The 26,484-nt window shown below is 39.4% G+C and overlaps 1 pseudogene; it reads right to left on the bottom strand.

Moving 5' to 3' along the window:
- Nucleotides 1-158: 158 nt before the first annotated feature.
- Nucleotides 159-25,775, bottom strand: LOC131903319 (vomeronasal type-2 receptor 116-like; annotated as a pseudogene).
- Between the last annotated feature and the right edge of the window lie 709 nt (nucleotides 25,776-26,484).

Here is a 26,484-nt window from a genome sequence, read left to right as displayed (position 1 = left end):
CACTGACATCCAATATTCAAGTCTTGTAAAAATAGGTGGCTGAGTAGAAGGTTATGGGAGACAATGTAGAGAAAAAGAGTGTACATGACACTTCTGGGCATCATTATTACAAGAAACAGTGACAGTGATTAGGTAATGTGTACATCTTGTATTTTATCCTAATAGGTGGTTCTGGAAGATGTTTTCTCCCTTAACTTCTGAAGAGAATTTCTCTATGGTTTTAACAAATCTATGTAGCACTTGGGGACAAAGATGCATCCCAGTAGGCCTGCACTTGAGGCCAAGATGGAGAAGACCTCCACAGCCACCATGACCTTGCCCTTGATGCTATGGTAGACAGGGAGAAAGGTGACCCAGACACTGCAGAATAACAACATGCTGAAGGTCAGCAACTTGGCTTCATTGAATGTGTCTGGGAGATTCCTGGCCAAGAAAGTTATAGTGAAGCTCCCCAGGGCCAGAGCCCAGGTATCCTAAGACAGAGTAGAAAGCAGTTACTAAGCCCTTGTTGCACACAATGATGATGTGGCCATGCTCAGAGTGTGCATCAATGTCAACAGACGGAGGAGAAGCTCCCAGCCAGACTGCACAGAGAAAAATTTGGATGATGGTGCAGATGGGAATGATGTAGTTGGGTGCCCCTGATACCAGGAGCCACTTCATCCTTCCTCCAGGAGCAGTGACTTTGAAAGCCAAAACCACAGTAATTGTCTTGGCCAACACAGTGGAAACAGCCACAGTGAATACAACTCCATATGTTGTTTGCTGCAGGATACAGGTGGCTGAGTTGGGACGGCCAATGAAGAGCAAGGAACAGAGGAAACAGAAGATGAGGGAGATCAGCAGGATGTAGCTGAGAGTGAGGTTATTGGCCTTCACAATGGGAGTGTCTTGGTGCTTCACAAAGATCCCAAGAACCAGAACAGTGAATGCAGACAAACACAAGGCCATGCAGGACAGAGTCATTCCCAAGGGATCGTCAAAGGCCAGAAAGGTCACATCTTTGTACAGGCAGTGGTTCTGCTCTGTGTTGGCATACTGGTCCTCTGGACACTTCATACACTGATCTGATGCAGAAAGCAAAAGTATTGTTAATGGAACTTCAGCATTTCTTATTGACAGGCCATGCCAGTGTATTGTGGAATCTTTGCAACATCCACATTCTTTATCACTGAAGATGTAATTGAGAATTTTCTGAAGAGCAGTGCTTCCATTTCATAATGCCTGTTTTCTTCAAGGACAAACACAGATCCTATGGATTCACTATAACATGAATTTTTCTGTCTGAATTAGAAGTGATACCCTCTTGTTGCCGCCAATTTTTCCTGATGGCTTTACGCAACAGGTCTGCATAGAGAGGATGATTTGACCACGGGCCTGAGTGCAGGTGTCTGAGAGTGTCTACCCTTAGCTATGCTGGGGGGAGGTCTTTTGTTCCACCCCTTGGCATTCCTTTAAATACACTAGGGTAGAGACTTTGATTAGTATCCAGGCCCTCTACAGGCTATCCTGTATTTTCTCTCTTTCTCTCCTCTCTATCCCTCTAACTAACATTCCTGCTGCTCCTACTCAAGAGTACTTTGGAGAAATGTGGGGGAGAGGAATGACCCCACACATGCTCTCATATACTCAAGGAATGCTCAATCATACCACAAGGACAAATGCTCAACTATGTTCATAGCAACATTATTCATAATGTTCCAGAATCTGGAAACAACCTAGATGCTCCTCAACCAAAGATTGGATTTAAAAAATGTAGCACATATACACAGTGGAGTATACTCAGCAGTAAAAAACAATGACATCATGAAATTTTCAGACAAATGGATGGAATTAGAAAATGGAGTGAGGTAACCCAGACTCAGAAAGACAAACATGGTATGTACTCACTCATAAGTGGATACTAGATGTAAAGCAAAGGATAACCAGACTACAACCTATAGCTCCAGAGAAGCTAGCTAACAAGGAGGACCCTAACAGGAATGCATAGATCACCCTTGGATGAAGAAATAGATGAGATCTACACCAGCAAACTGGGAGTGGGCGCAAAGGAAGGTAAGGAATGGGGCATGAGAGCATAAAGGATAGGAACTGGAACAGGGGCAGAGTGGGAGAGAAGGAAAGAGATATCATGATAAATGAAGACATCATGGGAATAAGGAGAAATCTGGTGCTAGGGAAGTTTCCAGGAATCCAAAAGGATAACCCCACCTTAGACTACTAGCAATAGTCAGGAGGGTGCCTGAACTGGCCTACTCCAGTAATCAGAGTGGTGAATCATAGAGCCCTCATCCAGTAACTGATGGAAGCAGATGCAGACATCCACAGAAAGGCACCAGACTGAGCTCTAGGAGTCCAGTGGATAAGAGAGATGAGGGATTCTATGAGCAAGGGACATCAAGATCAAGATGGGGAAATTTAGAGAGACCTCAAGGCCAAATTAGTGGGAACTCATAAACAGTGGACCAATAGCTTTGAAGCCCCCATGTGACTGGACTAGGCCCTCTGCATAGGTAAGGCAGTTGTTTAGTTTGAACTGTTATGGGACCATTGGCAGTGGGATCAGGATCCAACCCTGGTACATGAATGGGCTTTTGGGCACCCAGTGCCTATGGTGGGACACCTTGTGCAGCCTTGGTGCCGGGGAGGGGGATTTGGATCTGCTTCTATTGAATGTACCAGGCTTTGATGACTCCCCATGGGAGGCCTAGCCTTGGAGGAAGTGGGAGTGGGGGGGTGTTGGGGGGAAGGCTGGGGCATGGGAGGAGAGAGGAGAGGGGAAATCTGTGGTTGGTATGTAAAATGAATAGAAATTGTCTAAATAATTTAAAAAAAAAGAAGTGATGCCCTCATGAGAGATGGAGACTTGGTTTTATCCAGGATGAGACCCTTTATACATTTTTTAATTCCCATATGGTCATCACTAAACATATGAATAGCTGAGAAACATCAAATAGAATCTATTGTGTGTGTGCATGCATATGTGCATATGTGTGTGAAAGCAGTAAATGAAAAGTGTGTGAAAATAGTAAATGAAAGAGTTCATGAGTTTGAGAGTTTTGAGTGGATGTGTGGGAAATAGAATGGGGAGAGAGGGAGGTTTTAAAATGATATATGAGATCTTGCCCCGGACTTCCCTTCTGAAGCACAGAGAGCTCCCATCTGGACAAGAGAGAGAGACACCCTGAATCTGTCAGCTCTGTCTGAACCAAGTTTGCAGATAAGGCCAAGAACGAACCACAAGGAGATGGGCAGACGTCAAGGCAGAAACACATACAACAAAATGAATAGCAATACACCATCACCAGGCCCTAGCCCTCCTCCAACACCTAGACCTGAACATCAGAAATTGGAAGAAGCAGAAGAAAATAGCCTTATGAATGTCATCATGAAGAAGCTAGAGGCTCGTGTAGAGGAAAAGACAAAAAAATGTGAAGAACGTTGTAAACAACTAGAGGAAAGGGCAAACAAATTAGAAGAAATCAATAAAGTCCTGGAAGAGAACAATAAAATACTGAAAGAAAATCAAGAAAAATCAATGAAACAAATGAAGGAAACAGTCCAAGACCTGAAAAGGGAAATAGAAAAAATGAAGAAAACACAAACAGAGGGAATGCTGGAAATAGAAAATCTGAGAAAACGATTGGGAACTTCAGATGCAAGTATAATCAACAGAATGCAAGAGATGGAAGAGAGGATCTCTAGCGTTGAAGATACAATAGAAGAAATAGATTCATCAGTCAAAGAAAACACTAAAGCCAACAAAGTCATGAACCAAAATGTCCAAGAAATTTGGGACACCATGAAAAGACCAAACCTATGAATAATAGGGGTAGAAGAAGGAGAAGAATACCAACTCAAGGGCACAGAAAATATATTCAACAAGATCATAGAAGAAAACTTTCCCAACTTAAAGAAGGAAATGCCTATGAAGATACAGGAAGCCTATAGAACACCAAACAGACTAGACCCCCCAAAAAAGTCCCCTCGCCACATAATAATTAAACAATTAAACGTACAGAAAAAAGAAAGAATATTAAGAGCAGCAAAGGAAAAAGGCCAAGTGACATATAAAGGCAAACCTATCAGAATAACACCCGATTTCTCAATGGAGACTTTGAAAGCCAGAAGGACCTGGACAGATGTAATGCAGACACTAAGAGACCATGGATGTCAGCCTAGACTAATATACCCAGCAAAACTTTCAATCATCATAGATGGAGTGAACAAGACATTCCATGACAAAGCCAGATTTAAACAATATTTATCCACAAACCCAGCCCTACAGAAAGCACTAGAAGGAAAATTCCAACCTAAGGAAGTCAGATACACCCTCGAAAACACAGGCAATAGATAAAGCCACAGCAGTAAACCCCAACGAAGAAAAGTACACACACATCACCACCAAAAAATAACAGGAATGAACAATCACTGGACATTAACATCCCTCAATATCAATGGACTTAATTCACCTATAAAAAGACATAGGCTTACAGAATGGATACGAAAGCAGGACCCATCTTTCTGCTGCATACAAGAAACACATCTCAAATTCAAAGATAGACACTACCTTAAAATAAAAGGCTGGGAAAAGACTTTCCAATCAAACGGTCTTAAGAAACAAGCGGGTGTAGCCATCCTGATATCCAGCAAAATAGACTTCAAACTAAAATCAATCAAAAGAGATCAAGAAGGGCATTACATACTCATCACAGGAAAGATCCACCAAGATGAAGTCTCAATTCTGAACATTTATGCCCCAAACACAAGGGCAACCACATATGTAAAAGAAACATTATTAAAGCTTAAATCACATATAAAACCCCACACATTAATAGTGGGAGACCTCAACACCCCACTTTCACCACTGGACAGATCCCCCAAATCGAAACTTAACAGAGAAATAAAGGACTTAACTGATGTCATGACTCAAATGGACTTAGTCGACATCTACAGAACATTCCATCCTAACAAAAAAGAATGGATGGACCTAGAAAAAATCATCCTGAGTGAGGTATCCCAGACTCAGAAAGACAAACATGGTATGTACTCACTCATAACAGGATACTAGATGTGGAACAAGGATGACTGGACTGCTACTCACATCACCAGGCAGGCTACCTGGAAAACAGGACCCCAAGAAAGACACAGGGATCGCCTAATGACAGAGAAATGGAATGAGATCTACATGAACAGCCTGGACATGAGTGGGGGTAGTGAAGGGCGAGGGTCGAGGGAAAGAGAGCTTGGGTGAGTGGGAGATCCCAGCTGGATCAACAACAGAGAGGGAGAACAAGGAATAGGAGACCATGGTAAATGAAGACCACATGAGAATAGGAAGAAACAAAGGCTAGAGAGGCCCACAGAAATCCACAAAGATACCTCCACAACAGACTGCTGGCAATGGTCGAGAGACAGTCCGAATTGACCTACTCTGGTGATGGGATGGCCAAACACCCTAATTGTCGTGCTAGAAACCTCATCCAACTACTGAGGGATCTGGATGCAGAGATCCATGACTAGGCCCCAGGTGGATCTCTGGGAGTCCAATTAGCGAGAATGAGGAGGGTTTATATGAGAGAGAATTGTTGAGACCAAGGTCGGATAAAGCACAGAGACAAATAGCCGAACGAACGGAAACACATGAACTATGAACCAATGGCTGAGGGGTCACCAACTGGATCAGGCCCTCTGAGTGGGTGAGACAGTTGATTGGCCTGATCTGTTTGGGAGGCATCCAGGCAGTGGCACCGGGTCCTGTGCTCATTGCATGAGTCGGCTGTTTGAAACCTGGGGCCTATGCAGGGTCCCTTGGCTCGGCCTGGGAGGAGGGGACTGGACCTACCTGGACTGAGTCCACCAGGTTGATCTCAGTCTGTGGGGAAGGCTTTGCCCTGGAGGAGATTGGAGTGGGGGGCGGGCTGGTGGGAAGGTGAGGGGGGCGGGAGGGGGGAGAACAAGGGAATCTGTGCCTGTATGTAGAACTGAATTGTATTGCAAAATAAAAATTAAAAAAAAATCTTTGGGGAAGAGAAAGGCTAGAGAGATGGCCAGTGGTTAATATCATGTACTGCTCTTGCAGAAGAGCCAAATTGAATTTCTAGGCACCCACATCAGATGGTTTACAGTTCTCTGTAACTCCCGTTCCAGGGAGATCCAATACTTCAAGGCCTCTGTGGGCACCTGCACATACAGATATATGTACGTATACACAATTAAAAAAAATTTAAAGTGAAATAAACCTTTGGATTTCCACAAAAAAAAGAAAAAAAATTTCTGTCCTAGAGTATATTTATGTGACATATTATACTTGAATGATTTGCATATGTTGAACCATCCTTACATCCCTATAATAAAGTCATCTTTGGTATAGAGATTGATATTTCTGATGTGCTGTTGAGATCTGTTTGCCAGTGTTTACTTGAGAATTTTTCCATCCATGTTCATAAGATTGATCTAGTTTTCTTCTTTCTGATTCACTTTACCTGGAATAGTCTTTTTCCTTTACTCCTGAGACTCTGTTTTTCTTCATGAGCACAATGTGTTCATTCTGAGCAACAAAGTATTGTTTTGCCAAAAAGAAAAAAAATAATTTCCTTATCTGTGTCCTTTGATTAGAGAGTAGGATTATTAAAATTCAGTTATTAATGAAAGTTGGGTAGTGATTCTAGTCAATTTGTGTTTTTATAACTTTTAATATATTTCTAACCTTTGCTTTTCTGTCTAGTGATCTATGTTTATGTTCCTGTGACATCTACTGTTTATCTTAATATTCAATGTGAAGGAGTATGAAGCATGAAGAGACTCTTCAAGGGTCTCCCTTAGTGCTATTCCTGCAATTTGTGTTCACCGTTACAAGTTTTTCTATCTTCCTGCAATTATGAAGGATAGCTTTGCTAGGTATAGTAATTGAAGTTGGAAGTTTTGTCTCTGTTTGAAACACATAATTGATATTCCCTCCTTTTAAATTGTCTATGAATATAGCTACTGTTCTTACGATGGGGACTTCCAACGAAATTGATCTTCTCTCTTGCAATCTAAAATTCCTCTGTATTCTGCCTAATTCAGATTTTAGGTAATATTCAACAGATGCAGGTCCATTTATGAACCTGTCTGTTAGGCACTCTGACTGCTTCTTGTACCTGGATGGCCATAACTCCCCCAGCATTTGGTAAAATTTTGGCTGCCATTTTATGAGAAATACCTTTGGTCCTTTGACATGTTGTCCTCCTCTTGTGCCTGTGCTTTCTTAATTTGGTCTCTTATTGATGTCCCCTAAGTCTCTTGTGTTTTCTTAACCTTCCTTATTGTTTTATCTTTGTCATAGTTTGAATTAAAATTCATCTGCCTTGTTTCAAGTCCTGAAAGCCTGTCTTCTGCCTGAGACTTACTGAGAGAAAGATGTTTTATACAGTTTGTTGCTTGAAGTCTTGTGGCTTTCCTTTTTAAAATGTTGGTGTGAATTCTTCATTGTTATTGTACCTTTATTGAATTTTTGTCGCATCCTCTCTCAATTTCCTATTGTTTGCAAGTGTTTATGATCTAACTGAATTATCCTTAGAGGTAATTGTTATACTCTGATTTTCTGGAACATTCTTACAATTATTCTTTGAAACTTTGTTTGGTATGTCGTTGAGTTCACTGTAACTTAAGCCTACGCCATCTGGAGTCCTGCTGACTCACTGTTTGCAAGTTTCGTTTCTGCACTAAGATCTGCATATCTGGAATAGGGCACATGTTGGGTTGTTTTTAGTCCTTCCTATCCTTTTGGTTGATGTTTTTGTAATGTTCGTTCAAGTTAGGCCTGGTAGAAGCAGGCTTGTGATTTCATTGCTCTCCTCTGATCAGTAGCTAAGACTTTAGCCTATTTGCTCTGTTCTCTGAGCACAATTATCTCATCACTGTGAAAACAGAATATCAACTGAATTTAACTGAATCTCGGCAACCTGAGATATCACTTCAGATGAAGTCTGCAGACTTCGCAAAAGATAAAGCTTTTCAAATTCAACACACAGCATTTTAGTAAGCAATGTAGTTCAGATACTATAAAACTAGACATGTCAGAATGAATGCCTGCAATATACCCAGGGACACATAATGAGATATTTTATTTACAAATCTCCTCAAAGCCAAATCATTATGACTATGAGTACCTGTCCAACCAAACAAGGAAACAAGATAATTTTTTTTGTTTGTTGGATTGATTGATTGTTATACAAGAATTAAGGTGCAGCCAGACAGTGGAGGCACATACCTTTACTCCTAGCACTTGGAAGCAGAACCAGTTGGGTCTCTGTGAGTTTGAGGCCAGCCTGGTCTACAGAGCTAGATTGAGGACAGGCACCAAAACTACACAGAGAAACTCTGACTGGAAAAAACAAAAAAGCAAACAAACAAACAAACAAACAAAAACAAACAAAAGAATTAAGGTGCAAGGAAATGCCTCTAGGGAGGAATTTCTTCAGGGCTGGAGAGGTGGCTCAGCAATCAGTTGCACTTGCTATTCCATCACCCACTTCTACACTTAGGCTCAAAATTGTCTTCAGTTCCTGGGTATCTTAACCCTCTCCTGTCATACTTAGCTACTTCATACTCATATGGAACACAGAAATACACAGGCAAAACATCCATATACATAAAAAGTCTAAAAAATAAGTTATAATTAATAATATATCTAAGTTGGGCTATGAAACTGCTAATGTATTGTTAGAGATGTTGGCAATTTAGGACCTCCTGGTCAAAGTGCCTGAATAAAATTATAAATTAATGACCTGCGTATCTGTTCTTTGTTCCAAATCTTTCCTTACAAATAGTATCAGTCTTTTCAGCATGTAGATTAGAGATTCAACAGAAGAGAAGAAAAGCAATGGGCAGTAATCAGAATGGTAACAAGAGAATATTGATAACCTCATCGGGAATAATATCAAACATTGGCCACAGCTAGTTTTATATTTGTTTACAAATCAAAGAGATTCCAATGTGATAAATGTCCATCATATGCATGTCTTAGATTTGCTAAGATTTACTAAAAATTAAAATTGTTAAAAAGAAACATAATCTAGAAGTCTAAAATTGAGTCTTTACATAACCATCTAATTTCACTAAGTTACAGGGAAACTCAAATTGCCCCACTTGACAGTGGTTACAACTGTGAGGTGTATATCAGTACCTTTTAGTCAGACCCACCTGTCTAGTTCCTGTGGCCCACTCTATCATGTCCTGGAATAAATGGAGCTGTTGACCATGTGGAAAATATGGGTTAAACTCTCCTATTTTCACCTTAAGCCCAACACCATGGGGGAAGCTCCAAATATGGTAAATGTCATACTCTGCTTGCAGTTTTTCTTTCTGATTCATATTTATTGCATCTCCAACAGGGTTAATAAAGTGCAAATTCTTCAGAAATTGGTGAATCTGAAAGATGGTAAACATACTTTCGTGCACATTCCCTTATTTTAAGTCAGAAAATCTGTTCTGATTTCATCCTAAGGCAACTTTATTGAAGGTGCCCAAGAGAAAAAACTCAATAAAAGCATGTGAATATATAAAGTCATTGTGTTCCTCGAATTTTAGTACTCTCAAAGGAAATCATCAAACACAAACACCGACATATACACAAACACCAAATGTAAATGTGTATAACACACGCACACACACACACACACACACACACACACACACACACACACACTTCCACAAAGACACCCATGCAGAGGCACACACATAATTCAGCCACACTCATTCACATACATACACACTAACACATACATACATACAAACCTATACAATCAAATACATATTCAGACACAGAAACACACAGGCACATACAGACACAAAACACAGAGACACATACAGAGATACAAACATTCACAAAGAGATACATACACACAACAAATATGTGCTCATATCCACAGGTATACACATACACAAGAGAGAGAGATCATTTATTCACAGTAACACATCTATACACACACACACACAGGCACAGAAATATATACAGACACTCACAAAGATACAATACCCATACATAGAAACATAAACAAAGACACACAGAAAATCAGACAAAAACATACTTACACAAGCACAAAACTAGGTATTGAACTGAATCTCACCACTATTCCTTGTTTTATTGCTCTCAAAAAATCAAGAGAATAAGGTCCCCAGAGTCTACAGTAGGTTCAGAATCAGTTGAGTATACTTAAGTAAACCCTATAGTGACTACCACATATATGACAGTTAAAAAATGTCACAGTTGAGTGTGGAAGCATAGGCCTTTAAACCTAGCACTCAGGAGACAGAGGCAGGTGAAACTCTTAATTCAAATCAGCCTCATCTACATAGTGTGTTTCAGGGCAGCCAGAGCTACATAATGAGACCCTGTTCCAAAAACAAAATAAAAGAACAAGGTCTAATCTTGGAAGGAATTTATGAAAGAAAGATTGATTGTGTTTCCAATATTGGAACAGGGCTGACAATGTTGTGGTCATCTGTAACAAAATCACTGAACTTCATTGAAAAATTCTGTCTTCCACTCCACTGTGTTTGTCTTAAAGGATTGTAAGCACATCTAGATTTACTTCTTGGCAGAATAAAATGTTCAGAAATCCTTCTATGTTGGGTAAGATTTTACTAGACTCCTTGGTTTGAGCATGTGAGAGACTCTTAAAGAATATAACATTGATGACACCAAGTACCATCCATTGGAAGATACAGTACCTCTGAGCAGTCATAATCCAGTGGTTTCCTAGTCTTGATTGGTTGGTTTTCTACTTGTTGAAGAAGTGTTTCATGGAGGCCATGGGCCACAGCATACACAGCATTGTATACATCATAACCATCAACACTAAAGGCCATGTCAAAAGTCTGTAGCATTAACCATTCCAGTGAGACAATAGATTAGCAGTTCTCCAGTGTCTTACAGTTAGATATTGAGGCTTCACAGCTGAAGTACATCCACCCCAGTCCTGCCAGGAACATGTCTGTGTATTTGGAAGGGTTCAATATCTGAACATAATTTTTAAGACCAGAAATCTCAGCATGATGCTGTGCAAAAACAGGAGTCCCATGGAATGAGTCAAGGGTGAAGTCTCTCTTACTTGTAGTGACATCCCACTGTGAGGTGGTAACCCATATTCTCTGTATACCTCGTGATTTCCACATTCTAAAGCACACAAATACAGTACTGTCTGTGTCACCATAGATGATAACAACATTTGTAGATGATGTCTCAATTTGGTTGTTATACACTTCAGCTCTTGACACGTATAACTCCATGCTGACTGGGATCACAATCACAAAGGCTAAGCAGACTCTTTGGACTTCACTTTCTCCTCTCAGATCTGAGAGAAAATGGAGACCCTGGTCATCATCTAAGATGGCCAGCCCAACCCAGTTCCAGTTGAAATGAAGCATCAAAGAGACCATGGCCAGTGCCAGAGTTATGTCCTTAGGGGCCATCTGATACAGATTGGGAAACTGTTCATGATCACTCAGGAGAGGATGGAAAGGTCCATAGGTGAGCTGAAAGACATAAAACACAGAGAGCAGCATGAGGTAGAGGATTGTCAGAAATCTCAATGGGAGCCCTGAGGTGTGTGAAGCACCAGTTTGAAATGACAGGAAGGGCAATTTTCCCTATTATTAGAGGTATTACCCTGTTAGAAACATGAAAAAAACCACCTTTCTACAATTTGCTCAAGGAAAATCCCCTTGACTGGTAATTCTTCTTCTCATCTATATATCAAACAATGAATTGTGAAAGTCACACTGAGTGCCTGATTAATTACCTTTGAAATTGATTTACATGAATGTGAAGCCAAAGTCCCCCTTATACTCTCCTTAGTACCAGGCTATACCAACTAAGGAGAAATATTCCATACTTTTCCACCAAAACAACCTCACCTGTGGATATTTGTAGAGCTGCAAAAACGATGTCAGTCTCATGAACGTTGCTAACATTTTCCCTGTAATCACTACTTGAAATGTTGTCTTATCTTCACAGATGTAGTTAAGGAGAAGATTATATCTTCTTGCAGAAAAGTTCATGGAATTTTTAAATGCCTGCTTATTATCAGAAGCATTAATGAAGAAGTAAAACATTAGAGATGCATTTGGCAGAAGATACAGATTCCTGTTGATTTCGTCCACAGCAAAAGCCGAGGGCAGAGCAAACTAGAAGTTTTGAGTTGGTAATCTAAAAATAAGGGCATGGAGTTTAGTATGGATAAGGCTCTAGAGATAAAAGTTTTTTGTTAATACAAGGATTATTGTGAATTCAATGCCATTTTCAGCTAAAGCTTCACAAATTACCCTGTGTAAGGTTGGAAAAACATGAGAAGCTTGAGAGCCCGTAAAAACCTGAAAAAGTTGATGAGAGTGGATGACATGAAAATGAGACAAGTGTGTTCTTATCAGCTTTGACAGAGAATTTCACCTTGGCTATATGAGTACTGGATGTACATTTGATAAAAGATATGTGTGTGTATCTGTATGGGCATTTGAGAATATAGTTCTCATGAGGTTGAGAAGAAAAAGCTGGATCCTGGAGAGCTGGGGTTTCTCCCTATCCCCATGATGTCTCCCTCTATCATGATTTCTCTTTCATTGTTCTTCTACTCTTTCCCTGTTCCAGCTTGACCATCCTAGTCCCTTATGTTCTCATCCTCCATTACCTACCATGGGTGGCCCCCCTAACTCCCAGTTTACTCATGGAGATCTCATCTACTTCCCCTTCCCAGGGCGATTCATTTATCCCTCTTGGGGTTCTCCTTAGTTAACTTCTCTGGAGTTGTAGGTTGTAGTCAAAATATCCTTTGCTTTACATCTAGTATCCACTTATGAGTAAGTACATACCATGTTTGTCCTTCTGAGTCTAGGTTACCTCACTCAGGATCGTATTTTCTGCTTCCATCCATTTGCCTGCAACTTTCATGATGTCATTTTTTTTTAATGCTGAGTAGTACTCCATTGTGTATCTGTGCTATATCTTCTGTATCTATTATTCGGTTGAGGGACATCTAGGTTGTTTCCAGGTTCTGGCTGTTATGAGTAATGCTGCTATGAACATAGTTGAGCATGTGTCCTTGTAGTATGATTGTTTCTTGGGTATATACCCAAGAGTAGTATAGATGGGTCTTGAGGTAAATTGATTCCCAATTTTCTGAGAAACCACCATACTGATATCCAAAGTGACTGTACAAGTTTGCACTCCCACCTTCAGTGAAGGAGTGTTCCCATTGTTCCACATCCTCTTGAAATAACTGTTATCAGTGTTTTTAAACATAGCCATTCTGACAGATGTAAGATGGTATCTCAGAGTCATTTTGATTTGCATTTCCCTGACGACTAAGTATGTCTTTTGTCCATTTGAGATTCTTCTGTTGAGAATTCTCTGTTTAGATCTGTAGCCTATTTTTAAATTGGATTGTTTGGAATTTTGATGTCTAATTTCTTGAATTCCTTATATATTTTGGTGATGAGCCCTCTGTCAGATGTGGGGTTGGTGAAGGTCTTTTCCCATTCTCTAGGCTTTTGTTTTGTCTTATTGCCCATGTCCTTTGCTCTATAAAAGCTCCTCAGTTTCAGGAGGCCCCAATTTATTAATTGTTGCTCTCAGTGTCTGTGATACTGGTGTTATATTTAGGAAGTTGTCTCCTGTGCCAATGTGTTCATGACTACTTCCTACTTTCTCTTCTGTCATGTTTAGTGTAACTGGATTTATGTTAAGGGTTTTTATCTACTTGGACTTGAGTGTTATGCATGGTGATATATATGGTTCTATTTGAAATCTTCTACATGTTGACATCCAGTTATATGAGCACCATTTGTTGAAGGTGCTTTCTTTTTTCCATTGTACAGTATTGGCTTCTTAGTCAAAAATCAGGTGTTTGTGGGTGTTCTTCAAATCAATTCCATTGGTCCACATGTTGGTTTTTATGCCAATACTAAGCTGTTTTTATTACTATAGCTCTTAGTAGAGCTTGAAGTCAGGGATGGTGATGCCTCTAGAGGTTGCTTTATTGTACAGGACAGCTAGCCTGGGTCTTTTGTTTTTCCATATGAAATTGAGTATTGTTCTTTCCAGTTCTGTGAAGAATTGTGTTGGAATTTTAATGGGGATTGCAATTCAATCTGTGGATTGCTTTTGGTAAGAATGTCATTTTGACTAAGGTAATCCTACTTATACATGAGCATGGGAGATCTTTCCATTTCTGATATCTCCTTCAATTTCTTTCTTCAGAGACTTAAAGTTCTTGTTATACAGGTCTTTACTTGCTTAGTTACAGTTACCCCAAGGTAATTTATATTGTGTCTATTATTAGTCGTGATGATTCTAGATTTCTTTCTCAACCTATTTATCATTTATATATTGGAAGGCTACTGATGGTTTTGAGTTAATCTTTTATCCTGCCACATTACTGAAGGAGTTTGTCAGCTGTAGGAGTTTCCTGGTAGAATTTTTGTGGGTCACTTATGTATACTACTGTATCTTCTGCAAATAGTGAAAGTTTGACTTCTTCCTTTCCAAGTTGTGTTGCTTTGCAAAGGAGACTCTGCTTTTGTTCCCACAGAAAGCCAGAGGCTATGGATTTGTTCCAAATTAAGATACATAAGGTTTGACCAACCAAGACCCCCTGAAATGTCTCCGATGACACCATGGCCCAGATTGATTCAACATCCAGAATGGTTTGAAGGCAACTGGCTCAGACAATACAGCCTCATGGACTATTCCATAATCCTACAATTTTCTTTGTGTCCCCATAAGATACAGCATCCCCCTCCAGCAGGAAGTAGTAAGAGAAGCTATGCCCAAATTCTCAAATTATATGTAATTTTACTTTTTTAAGGTTAAAACCTTCCTTTTTGGAAAAAAAAAAAGAAAAAAGAAAAGAAAAGGGGAAGTGCTGTGGGATGGTCTGTATGTCAAATGTGTTGCTCTGATTGGTCAATAAATAAATCACTGATTGGCCAGTGGCCAGGCAGGAAGTATAGGTGGGACAAGGAGGAGAATAAAGCTGGGAAGTGGAAGGCTGAGTCAGAGAGACACTGCCAGCCGCCATGATGACAAACAGCATGTGAAGATGTCGGTAAGCCACAAGCCACATAGCAAGGTATAGATTAATGGAAATGGATTAATTTGGGCTGTAAGAACAGTTAGCAAGAAGCCTGATACGGCCATACAGTTTGTAACCAATTTAAGTCTCTGTGTTTACTTGGTCAGTTCTGAGCGGCTGTGGGACTGGCAGGTGAGAGAGATTTGTCCTGACTGTGGGCCAGGCAGGAAAACTTTAGCTACACACCATGACCATGGAAACTCTTATAAATGAAAACATTTAATTGAGGTGGCTTGCTTACAATTTCAGAGGTTCAGTCTATTATCATCAGGATGGGGAGCATGGCAGCACAGAGGCAGGTGTGGTGCTAGATCTGAGAGTCCTATATCTTGACTGAGAGGCAACAGGAAGTGGACTGAATGTCATACTGAAGGAAGCTTGAGAAATGAGACCTGAAATCCTGTCCCCATAGTGACAAACTTTGTTCAACAAGGCCACACCTCTTAATGGTGCCACACCCTTTGGGGGGCATTTTCTTTCAAATCACCACAGAGGTAATTCTAGTTGGCCTGAAACATACTATGCAAACCATGATAGCTTCAAAACCACTTAGTTCTGTCTGCCACTGCCTCCTGAGCACTAGGATTAAAGTAGTTCACCACTATGTCCAGGTTCTTTCTCCATTTTGTGCTATGTAGTATTGAAGTCCTAGCCAAGGAAAAAGGACAAAAGATGACATATAAGGGATACAAATAGGAAAGGAAGAAGCCAAAGTTTCCTCCCTTGAAGAAGACACGCTTCTGTTGTGGAATATTATTTTAAAATGTGTTACATGTATTTATGCTGGAGAACATTTGTTTTAATGATGCAATGCTGTATTTTATAATTTTATGTTGCATTTGTCTAATAATGTGAAGTTGTAAAGCTGTGTTACTATGCCTGTCTAAAACACCTGATTGGTCTAGTAAGGTGCTGAATGGTCAGTAGCCAGGCAGGCAAAAGGATAGGCATGGCTGGCAGACAGAGAAGCTAACAAGGAGGAGAAATGTGGGAAGAAAAATATGACAAGCAAGAAAAGGAGGAAACAAGGACTCAATAGGCCAGCCACCCAGCTATGTACCAAGCCATGGAGTAAGAAGTAAAGAAAGAAATTCAGAAATATAGAAGAACAAAAGCCCAGAGGCAAAACGAAGATGGGATATTTTAAGTTACTAAAAGCTGGATAGAAAGAAGCTAAGCTAAGGCTAGCCATTCATAAGTAAGAATAAAACTCTGTGTAGCTGAAGTTTTCCTGTGTCCTGCCTGGTCTTGCAGCAGCTCAGACCCAAGTAAACATACAGAGACTTATATTACTTATAAACTATATGGCCATTAGCTCAGGCTTATTACTGACTAGCTCTTACACTTGAATTAACCTATAACTTTTATTTATGTTTAGCCACATGGCTTTGAACCTTTTTTCAGTTCTGTCTTGTCATCTTGCTTCCTCCATGTCGGCCTAGCAATTCCTGACTTAGCTTTCCTCTTCCTAGACTTCATGTCTGTTCATCCCACCTATACTTCCTGCCTGGCTACTGGCCAATCATAATTTTATTTATCAACCAATCAGAGCAATACATATTCACAGCATACAGAATGACATCCCACAGCAACTCTGTGTATTTATTTGGAAGCTAGGTGGCAGGTCACCCAAATAATAAAGGAGTAGAAAAGAAAACAACAACATGCTTCCATATTTGAGATCCTAAACATTCCACAGAAAATGCTTACATCAAAATGGCAGAATGCAAAATTAACACAAAACACAGTTGCTTCCCTATGTACAAAGAATGCATTTGCTAAGAAAGAAAACTTTATTAGGGACTAGAGAGATGGCTTAAAGGTCAAGGACACTGGCTGCTCTTCCATAGGACTTGTTTTCAATTCCCAGCACCCACATGGCAGCTCACAACTGTTTTTACTTCTTGTTCCAGGGGATATGACACCCTTACACAGACATATATGCAGTCAAAATACGAATGTACATAAAAATAAATATAAATAAATTACTTTAGAAAAAAGAAATCCTCATTCACAATTGCCTCAGAAATATGGTGGAATAAACTTAATAAAAACTTGAGTTGGCTGTTTGAAACCTGGGGCTTATGCAGGGTCGCTTGGCTCGGCCTGAGAGGAGGGGACTGGACCTGCCTGGACTGAGTCTACCAGGTTGATCTCAGTCCTTGGGGGAGGCTTTTCCCTGGAGGAGTTGGGAATGGGAGTTGGGCTGGGGGGAAGGTGAGGGGGGCAGGAGGGGGGAGAACAAGGGAATCCGTGGCTGATATGTAGAACTGAATTGTATTGCAAAATTAAAAAAAAAAACAACTTGAAGGACATTAACAATGAAAATTTTAAAATAAAGAAGAAATTGAATATGCCATTAGAATATAGGGAAATCTTTCATGCATCTATAATGGAATATTCACTATTGTGAAAATGACTACTTTAAAAAACTAATCTACAGAGTTAGTATTGACTCATACAGACATATAATGCCATTCTTTGTATAAAGAGAAAAAAAGTGTTAAAATTCATACAATAAACAAAATATGCTGGATAGGCAATGTGGTCTGAGCAAAAAGAATTATGTTTGGCAGGTCAACATACCTGATTCCAGTGAATAACAACAAACCCAGCACATGCTGGCACAAACAAGTTTTTACATCAATGGATTAGAATTGTTCAACTAAGAAATGAAATTCTGCACACATACAACTTTAAGAAACAATGATTAACAGATTGGTGGATACCCTAACTATCAACTTAGAACCTTCATCCATTAACTAAGGGAAGCAGATGCAGAGATCCACAGCTAAGCAGTAGGCCAGGCTCTAGGGGTCTAGTCAAAGAGAGGGAAGACGGATTGTATGAACAAGGGGGCTCAAATCATGATGGGGAAATCTACAGAAACAACTAAATCAAGCTCATAGGAACTCATGAACTTTAGACCAACAGCTGTAGAACCTGCATGGGACCAGACTAGGCCCTCTGCATATGGCAGACAGTTGTGTAGCTTGGTCTATTTGAGGAGCCCCTGGCAGTGGGATCAAGATCTATCCCTGGTGCATGAGTTGGCATTCTTGATCCCATTGCCTATGGTCAAACATCTTGCTCACCCTTGATGCAGGGGAGAGGGGCTTGGTTCTGCCTCAACTGAATGTACCAGGCTTACCTGACATTTTGTGGGAGGCCTTACCCATTTGGAGGAGGGGATGGAGTGGGTCAGGGAGAAGAGGTTCGAGGGGAGGAAGAGAAGGGATGAAATGGGGATCTGTGTTTGGTATGTAAAGTGAATTAAAAATTAATAAATAAATAAAAGAAAAAAGAGAAAGAAACAATGATTACATGAACTAATGGGATGGTCTAGTGGTCCAAGGTGATGTGTTTGAGAAGCAACTGTTAGCAATTCTCAGGATAAAATGTATGTAGTGTCCACATTGGTAAAATATGCAGCTATGCTTAATAAAATTACTAAAAGAGATACAGAAGTAAATGTAAGTAAGTATCAGAGAATAAAAAAAAATTAACCTTAAAAAACAGCTGATACATATATCTATTACAGTGGCAGAGATGACCCAGTGTGTAGCTTCTCCATCCCAGTTCTCAAATGTTGACAGCTACCACAGGCAGCACCTGCCAGTCTAGCATGTGAGAAGGGGAGTAGAGAGTCACCACTATAAGTGATATCCTAGCTTTTTTCAGGATGAAAACACACTATTTGAAGTGCAGACATTCCTTTTTGACTTTGAAGATGAAGACATTGCTTAGTAAGTGTAGATGTAACCAACCGTCTTATTAAATAAGAAACACAGAGCCGATTCAGAGAAGAAAGCCAAGAGGTCAGAACTAAGAGCCTTACCCTTCCTGCTTCAGCTATCCTGCTTCAGCCAAGAGAGCTCTCCGAAAAAGAGGCCTACTTCCTGTGTGTACGTCTTTAAATACTCTAGATGTTCTGCCTTCTCATTGGTTGTAAACTAAACACGTGACTGCCTTGTCATTGCCTGTATGTACCGCCCTCCAGGTCCTTAAAGGCATGCGCCACCACCGCCACGCACTTGCTATGGCTCTATAACTCTGACCCCCAGGCAACTTTATTTATTAACATACAATTAAAATCACATTTCAGTACAAGTAAAATACCACCACATTTCCCCTTTTCTATTTTAATAAAAAGAAAAAAAAGAAAAAGGTTATAACTAACAAAAGAAAAACTATATACAAAAGTACAATAACTATATACAATATATACAAATAATAAATGTCTAAACAATGTCTAGTCCATTTGTATTTGACAAATTCAGAGATGATAATTTCATTATCCTATTTTGTTAAGTCCAAAATGTATCTAATTCACTTTCTATCCTAATTAATCTTCAACTAACTAACCTTCAACTATAACTAACTAATCTTCAACTCCCTCAGAGACCCAAGAAGGAAATAATATTAGCTAACAAAAATAAAAACAGAAAGTGCATGCAAGCAACTTCCAAAAAATTTGTGAGTTGACAGAAACAGCCAACTGCCTGGACAGTCACCTGAGGTTTCTCCGCAATGCTGGGGCATCATCTTCAGCCTATACAGGCTTAGCATATCTGACAGACTCATTTGTGAAGTAGGATGTACACAAGGTCAACAGTTCAACCTCACATTGGGTGAGAGCAGTCCATGCACCAGAAACACCTGAATTCCACTAATGTCATGTCATGATTCAGGATTTTAAATTCTGGAAAATGTTGATGGTTTTTTTAGTTCAGCTCTCCATTCCTCTTGGCTGTGTACATATGGCTTCATCTCAGCATCCCGTTCTTCTCCACATCTCTCTATCAAATGCCAGTCTACTATCGAGAGGCGTGAGCTTAGTTACTCTTCAAGAATAACTGTTTCAGCTGCTGTTCCATAGCACATCAGAAGCCATCGGCCCACTGCCTGTTCAGCTGCCTTCGAAGAAAAGGGCACTGTACCTTTTCCGAGTTGCGAAGGCCACGTCAGGGATGGTGCCATATTGTCCTGGCCTCAGAAGATGCCTTTTGATAAAGCCATAACCACGCTTGTTTAGGCAAGAATCAGTAGTCCTTTGTTTCATGTCCTGTCTGTCCATTTTGTCATCAGTTGATTCGAGGATACTTTGTTGTCCAGTGGCTAACTTTTGCCACAATGAAAGCTAACTCCATACGCAGTTTCTTCAATGCCCATATTTTCTCTGAAGTAGATTGGTACTGCCAGGAGCCGACATGTCTCATAGTCATAACAAAAAAGAAAAATTTTCTAAGTTATTAAAACATTTTAAATGCCATATTCTGTAGATCTCTGAAGGGTTTGAAGATGACCTATCTAAAATATATCTGCTCAATTTTTAAAACATATCTAATATGACTACAAGTTCTATTGTAATGTCTAACTACTAACTATCATTTCTTTATATCCTAATGGTAATAATAATATTCAAGGATCAGAAAATTGCATTGTTAAATGAATGATATAAGTACAATTAGAAATATACATATAGCATTTTCTAACAATATCAATTTCAATATATATAATTTGTATACAATATAAAACAATCCAATCCAATGTAAAGTATTTAAAACTAGTAATTGTCTTTTTCTTCTTTCTTTCTCTCTTTTTTTTTAAAATAAGAACCTTAAATCTAATCTGCTTAGTCTTTTTCCTAACCCTTGACAACAACTTGTAACCAACCCCCCTAAACAATGAAAATTATCCCAGACCCAAAACCCATTAAAAAGACCAAAAAACCACCCACCCCACACCACCTCTTTGGGAATGTGGGTGTCGTATTCTTAAAATTGCTTCCTGCTGGGTATGGGCGAAGTTATCTTTATCCTGAAAGAAAAATTTTAGGTTAATTGTCAAATTCTAGGAAAGGTAACTATATCCAATTGTCAAATTCTAGGAAAGGTAACTATATCCTTCATTATCCATTCTGTGTATAATGCCAAAGTTCAGGGTTTATCTCAAGTCCTTATTCAAGTAGTCTTTGAGACTGGATCATCTCAGCTAGTCATCTCAAAATTGCTCTGAGCACCTTGTAGTTCAAAGCTGATCTGTAGATGATGTTTGTCAGCTTAGTGATGTTATTATTGTCCACGTGGAATTGTTGTTGTTGTGGGGCCCCAACTTCTTCCTGGAGACATCAGTTGATGTTAGGCCTGGCCGTGAATTCCTGCAGAAAACTGATAAGAGACTCGAGCACAAAGACATATATATGCAGCTAATTGAAGCCTTTTTTCTAGAATTAATCAGTACTCTATATGACCATTCATATCTTAGCAAAGTTTAAAATGTATATATATATATATCTATATATCTATATATATTAATCTTGTAAGTTTTGATATAAAATTTATACTTTAAGAAAAGTTTAAAGAATCAGAATAGAATCAAAGAGTTGAGATTAGTAATAGAATAGTCCTTTAATTAATTTGGCTTTTCCCCTGTCTCATAGCAGAAGATGGCTCTTTTATTCTGGCATGATACAGGGAGTTTGCATTTTCCTTTTAACAACATGCTTGAGTTTAAAGAAGGAGAGAGCCATTCTCCAACTCCAAAGTCAGCTTTAAATTTTAATTGGACTGGGACTATTAGAAGACCAATAGTGTTAAATCTTTAGAGAAAAGCAGAAACAAACATTTAGGAAGACATAAAATTTTTTAGATAATATATACCCATACGCCATTTCACTCTGCTTCCTGGGATAGATGATTTGTCCCTTTTCTTCAGTTGTCTTATTTGTCCAGTGTTCTTCAGATTCCTTAACCTTCATTCTCCTAAAAGACAAAAACAAAAACCTTTCCCCAAGACTAATTTTGGGGATGTTCTTTTTTGGCAAGTTATTATCTGATTAAATGAAAAGACATGTGTGACTGGTATAAGTTAGTTTAAATTGGATGTTCATGTTGGTTGATGAGCTATCACCTCCTCTAATTAAGAGGTTTCTCTTGTTCAAATCGAACCTTTATCAATTTTGATGGTACCCACAACTTATCTTCTCCTGTAGAAACAAAAGCAAAACCTCGTCCCCAATGTAACACATACCCTGGTTTCTATTCTGAGGTCAGCACATCCTTAAAATATATAGGCTGATTTAATTCTGTAGTTTTTTCTATTATCCAATGTCTTTCTGCAGCTGTTGTTCCTTTCTCATTGGCATTAAGAAAATTCAAAGTTAATAGAGCATTATGCAGTCTATTTCTGGGGGTTTTTGTTGCCCCTTTCTGTTTATTTAGCATATCCTTTAGAGTTCTGTTTGATCTTTCTATAACTGCTTGACCTGTAGGATTATGTGGTATGCCTGTAATATGCTTTATATTGTAATAAGCAAAAAACTGTTTCATTTTAACAGAGACATATGATGGAGCATTGTCAGTTTTGATTTGTGCAGGTATACCCATGATGGCCATAACTTCTAGCAAATGAGTGATTACAGAATCAGCTTTTTCAGAACTCAAAGCAGTTGCCCACTGAAATCCTGAATAAGTATCGATAGTGTGGTGTACATATTTCAGTTTTCCAAATTCTGCAAAGTGAAACACGTCCATCTGCCAGATTTCATTCCTTTGAGTACCCTTTGGGTTACATCCTGCTGGTAATGGCGTTTGATTGTAGAAGGAACAAGTAGGACATTTCTTTACTATTTCTTTGGCTTGTTGCCAGGTTATGGAAAAATCCTTTTTTAAACCTTTACTATTGACATGATGTTTTTTATGACATTCTGAGGCCTCCAGCACATTTCCTATTAATAACTTATCAATCTCATCATTGCCTTGTGCTAGAGGGCCTGGCAGACCAGTATGGGATCGAATGTGAGTTATATATAAAGGATGACTCCTTTTCCTGATTGTATCTTGTAATTGAATAAATAATGAAGTTAATTCTGAAGCATCAGGGATAAATTCTGCAGTCTCAATATGTAATACTACTCTTTCAGCATACTGAGAGTCAGTTACTATGTTGAGAGGTTCTGAAAAATCCATTAATACCAACAGAATAGCATATAATTCTGATTTTTGAACTGAATTATAAGGACTTTGAACCACTTTACTTAAATTTTCTGATTTGTAACCTGCCTTTCCTTGTTTGTTGGCATCTGTATAAAATGTACGAACTCCAGATATGGGCTTTACCCGTACAATTCGAGGCAAGATCCAATCAGCTCTCTTTATAAGATCAATTCTATCGCTTTTGGGATATTTGCTGTTAATTTCTCCCAAAAAATTACTGCAAGCTCTTTGCCAAGGTTCACTTTCTGTCCATAATTTTTCAATGTCCTCCTTAGTTAAAGGTATGACAATTTCTGCTGGGTCTATTCCTGCTAATTGACGAAGTCTCAATTTTCCTTTCCAAATCAAGTCAGAGATTTTTTTCCACATAAGTTTTTAATTTTTTGTTTGGTTTATTTGGTAAAAATATCCACTCTAATATGATATCTTCCCTCTGCATTAATATTCCTGTAGGAGAATGCCTAGAAGGTAAAATAACCAAAATGCAATCCAGCTTTGGATCAATACGATCCATGTGCCCTTCATGTACTTTCTTTTCTACCAAGGCCAATTCTTTCTCAGCTTCAGGTGATAACTCTCTTGGACTATTTAGGTCCTTGTCACCTTCTAAGGTTTTGAACAAATTATGCAGTTCATCATTTTTTACCCCAACAATAGTTCGTAGATGAGAAATATTTCCAAATAATCTTTGAAAGTCATTAAGAGTCTGTAGTCTATCTCTCCTAATTTGCGCCTTTTGGGGTCTAATTTTTTGTAGCTCTATTTTATATCCTAAATAATTAATAGAATCTCCTCTTTGTATCTTTTCAGGAGCAATTTGTAATCCCCAGCAAGGCAAAATTTTCTTTACGTCTTCAAATATTTTTTCTAAAGTATCTGCATTTGAGTCAGCTAGTAAAATATCATCCATATAATGATAAATTATAGATTTAGGAAATTTTTTACGTATCACTTCCAATGGCTGTTGTACAAAATATTGGCACAGAGTTGGGCTATTCAACATTCCCTGTGGGAGGACCCTCCATTGAAATCTTTTAACTAGTTGAGAATTATTATAAGTAGGCACTGTGAAAGCAAATCTTTCTCTGTCTTTTTCTTGTAACAGTATTGAAAAGAAACAGTCTTTTAAATCAATAACTATGAGAGGCCATCCTTTTGGTAACAGAGTAGGCAGAGGAATTCCAGATTGTAGAGAGCCCATTGGCTGAATTACTTTGTTAATTGCTCTAAGGTCTGTTACCATTCTCCATTTACCAGATTTCTTTTTAATAACAAATACAGGAGAATTCCAAGGGCTGGTTGATTCCTCAATATGCTGAGCATTTAACTGTTCTTCTACCAGGCAGGGGCCCTGTTCAGCAGGGCAGGCCTGAGTTGTTTGTAACACTGGCTTTAAGCAAGTAGCTCAAGGTTGGTCCGGCCTGAGGCCAAGCCGACCTGGGCCCGGGCTAGGGAGCCGGCCGCCCTGGCGGGAAACCAGACCTGCCGCCAAGCCAAGTTAAGCGGTTTTAATGGATTCTTATCACGTTGGGCGCCAAATGTAGATGTAACCAACCGTCTTATTAAATAAGAAACACAGAGCCGATTCAGAGAAGAAAGCCAAGAGGTCAGAACTAAGAGCCTTACCCTTCCTGCTTCAGCTATCCTGCTTCAGCCAAGAGAGCTCTCCGAAAAAGAGGCCTACTTCCTGTGTGTACGTCTTTAAATACTCTAGATGTTCTGCCGTCTCATTGGTTGTAAACTAAACACGTGACTGCCTTGTCATTGCCTGTATGTACCGCCCTCCAGGTCCTTAAAGGCATGCGCCACCACCGCCAAGCACTTGCTATGGCTCTATAACTCTGACCCCCAGGCAACTTTATTTATTAACATACAATTAAAATCACATTTCAGTACAAGTAAAATACCACCACAAGTAAGTCCCAAAAGCCTGTGTCTGTTCATGTGCTCAAGATAATTAAAGGCAAATGGGACAACCAAGTACCTCACAGTAGATAGATCTCATACATTTATCTCCTCACAGCTTATGAGGTGTGGAGTGATCACATGTAGATTATGAAAGCTTAACTAAATGGCTATATGGGTACTCTCCTCAGTGAGGAGTGGTGCAAACATTAGTGACCCTGCATCTGCACTAGAGTCACACACTAATACATGTGACACTGGAAGACTCGAAAAGAGACTTGAATGCACCTTGTGACTATGGAACTCATTGTGGTAGTCTGGAGTTTCTTGTCTTAGGACACCACTGTCTACCTCACAATGGCACCTGTGAAAAGGAAGGCTGCCTATGACAGAACAATGAAAAGAATGTTGTTTTCAACTTGGCTTTCAGCCTTAAAATTGGAGGTTAATTGGAAAAAAATTAAAAAGTCTCACTGTTTGATAGTGGGCCAACAGTGATTATTAAAAACCAAGATGTATTTTGGGTTGGTTATTGGTGATAAGGTTGGGAAAAAAGGAGAGATGCTCACAGTGTTGCTCTGCCCATTTACACACCTATCATGCATTATATATCATGACATTTACATGAAAAATGCAAACCCACTTGCAATGTTTCCAGAAAAAAGCTGAAATACTCTTTCTTCATTGGGCTCTGCACTGCAGCAAGGATAAAGACACCAGCTGTCACCACATCTCCATGCTTGTTTTCATTCTGCTTCATTCTTCAAAAGCACTTAGGGTGAGTGAAACTGGACATAAGGAGGGGGATGTTCAGGAGCCAGAAGAAGAAGAAACTCAGAGTGAGCATCAAGTCCTGCCTCCAAATCTCTAAGCTGGTACTGTGGACTGTGGATGCAGATCAGTTTATCAAATGGATACCCATGTAGATACATCTGCTTTTATGTCTGCTGCCCACTGGAGAGATTAGTTATGTGGATGAGATGCTTTTTATCCAGATGGCTCCACTACCCTGGAAGAATGTCCAGCACTCTCTTACCTAGGGCTCTGCAGTTTAGGTCCACAGCAGAGGTACAAACACAGGTTGGAAAAAACATCTGGGGACATCTCAGCCTCAGGTCCTATGACATCAACTCATATCCCTGGGTGTTGAGGCCTATGTGAGAAAGCAATATTGGGCAGATTAGTCCCAGGACAGTATCAACAAGTTATTTGTTTAAACACCTTTAGAAGTGATGTCAGCAGAATGTATCAGAAGGTCCACAGCTAGATGTGAAGGTAAAGATTTGAAAGAACCCATGACAACCAGAGATTATGTGGACACACTGTGTGTTCTATTTCCAAGTACAAATCAGGAAGCCTCAGTCTCATGTGTATGGCATTCACCATTTGTAGAGCATGAGCAATATGGCCCATGCTACACCAGTCACAGAGACCAAATAACCAACAAGTATCCCTGCTCTCTATTGTTT

Source organism: Peromyscus eremicus, chromosome 1 (assembly GCF_949786415.1).
Source record: "Peromyscus eremicus chromosome 1, PerEre_H2_v1, whole genome shotgun sequence".
Classification (NCBI taxonomy): Eukaryota; Metazoa; Chordata; class Mammalia; order Rodentia; family Cricetidae; genus Peromyscus; species Peromyscus eremicus.
Note: the sequence above shows the minus strand (reverse complement) of the source record. Positions and strands in the feature narration are given on the sequence as shown.